Raw genomic sequence first — 2,714 nt, 5'->3', positions numbered from 1 at the left:
TTAAGTTAAAAGTAGACATAAAATGCACAGTATTATTGAGACAAAAAAATTAATGGGTATAGATGAGTTGTTAGTTGGATGAGAGAAAAAACTTTCAAGTGGTCTATAGCAGTATTAGAGTTGCTAATAATGATTAATTTAATATTTTAAAGTAACTGTGAGGAATGGTTTGACTATGCATAACATGATGAGATGATATATGTCTGATGCCACAAAATGCAAATATAGTGATTGGATATATATAAATATTATATACATGTCTTGAAATATAGTACAGCTTCCAGTCTCTATCTATTCCAGGGAGCTAAGGCTGTTCCACAACCCTCTGTATGCAAATTCCACCAGAAGATAGCTGGTAATCCAGAAGTGCTCTCACTCCTAAGCTCAGAGGTGAGATTTCCACTTTTGCTCCAATAACTGTCCAAAGCAGGACCTACCAGGATGGCACAGGGCAAAGCAATAGTGGACCACCTGGGACAGGATCCTTCTGGTCTCCATGCACCATAGAGCTAAGGCTTTTCCACAGCCCTCCACACCCAAACACTTCCCAGGGGAGAGATGATCTTGCCAGGAATGTTGACACAGGCTTACAGGCCCACAGGAGGGAAAATCTACAGTCAGAGACAGCAAGACCAACTAACACCAGAGATAACCAGATGGCCAGAGGCAAGCACAAGAACATTAGCAACAGAAACCAAGGCTAATTAGCATTATCAGAATCCAGTTCTCCCACCACAGCAAGTCCTGGATACTCCAACACACTGCAAAAGCAAGATTCAGATCTAAAATCACTTCTCAAAATGATGATAGAGAAATTTATAAGACAGACATAAATAACTCTCTTAAAGAAATACAAGAGAATACATGTAAACAGGTATTGAGTGAGGTGCAATGTGTGTTTTGAGCTTTACTAAAGTTCCTTAAACATAAAAATCCCTTAAAGAATTACAAGAAAACACAATTAAACAGGCTAAGAAATAGAAAAAAATTCTGGATCTAAAAATGGAAATAGAAAAAATAAAGAAATCACAAAGGGAGAAAACTCTGGAGATAGAAAATCTGGGAAAGTGACCAGGAGTCATGGATGCAATCATCACCTACAGAATAAAAGAGACAAAAGAGAAAATCTCAGGTGCAGAAGATACCATAGAAAACATTGACACAACAGTCAAAGAAAATGCAAAATGGAAAAATGTCCTAACCCAAAACATCCAGGAAATCCAGGGCACAATGAGAAGACCAAACCTAGGGATAATAGGTGTAAAAGAGAACAAAGATTCCCAACTTAAAGGGAAAGTAAGTATCTTTAACAAAATTATAGAAGAAAACTTCCCTATCCTAAAGAAAGAGATGCCCATGAACATACAAATAGCCTAAAGAACTACAAATAAATTGGACTAGTAAAGAAATTCCCCCTGTCACAAAATAATCAAATCAACAAATGTACAAAACAAAGAATATTAAAAGCAGTAATTACAGAATCAGAATTACACCAGACTTTTCACCAGAGAGTATAAAAGCCAGAATATCCTGGACAGATGTCACACGGACCCTAAGAGAACACAAATGCCATCCCAGACTACTATACCCAGCAAAATTCTCAACTGCTGTTCATACCAGTCAAAGGAAAAATCTACCAAGCCAAACTCTCAATTCTGAACACCTATGCTCCAAATGCAAGAACACGCACATTCCTAAAGGAAACTGTAATAAAGTTCAAAGCACATATCAAATCTCACACAATAGTAGTAGGAGACTTAAGCACCCCATTCTCAGAACCTCATGGTACCTTCTCCAAAACTGACCATATAATTGGTCACAAAACAGGCCTCAACAGATAAAAAAGATTGAAACAATCCTATGCATCCTATCATATCATCATGGACTAAGGCTTACCTTCAATTTCAAGAAAAACAATGGAAAACACACATACATGTGGGAGCTGAACAATGCTCTACTCAGTGATCACTTGGTCAAGGAAGAAATAAAGAAAGAAATTAAAGACTACATAGAATGTAATGAAAATGAAGACAAAACATACCAAAATTTATGGGACACAAAGTAGTGCTAAGAGGAAGAGTCATAGCTCTAAGTGCCCCCAAAAATAAACTGGAGAGAGATTCCACTAGCAACTTGATGGCACACCTGAAAGCTCTAGAAGAAAAAGAAGCAAATACACTTAAGAAGAGTAGACAACAGGAAATATTCAAATTCCAGGCTGAAATCAACCAAAGAAATAAAAAGAAGTATACAAAGAATCAATAAAATCAGGAGCTGTTTTTTTGAGATGGAAAGATCTCCCATGTTCATGGATTGGCAGGATTAATATAGTAAAAATGGCCATCTTGCCAAAAGCAATCTACAGATTCAATGCAATCCTCATCAAAATTACAACTCAACTCTTCATAGAATTCGAAAATTTGCAAATTCATCTGGAATAACAAAATACCCAGGAGTTTAGCATGTAGAATAATGCAAATTGACCCATTCTTATTTCCATGTACAAAGCTCAAGTCCTAGTGGATCAAGGACCTCCACATAAATTCAGGTACACTGAAAATAATAGATAAGAAAGTGGGGAAGAACTTCAAACACATGGGCACAGAGGAAAATTTCCTGAACTGAACACAAATAGCTTATGCTATAAGACCAGGAATAGACAAATGGGACCTCATAAAATAGAAAACCTTTTGTAAGGTGATGTACACTGTCAG

Source organism: Mus pahari, unplaced genomic scaffold (genome assembly GCF_900095145.1).
Source record: "Mus pahari unplaced genomic scaffold, PAHARI_EIJ_v1.1 scaffold_9822_1, whole genome shotgun sequence".
Classification (NCBI taxonomy): Eukaryota; Metazoa; Chordata; class Mammalia; order Rodentia; family Muridae; genus Mus; species Mus pahari.
This window is presented reverse-complemented; position numbering follows the sequence as displayed.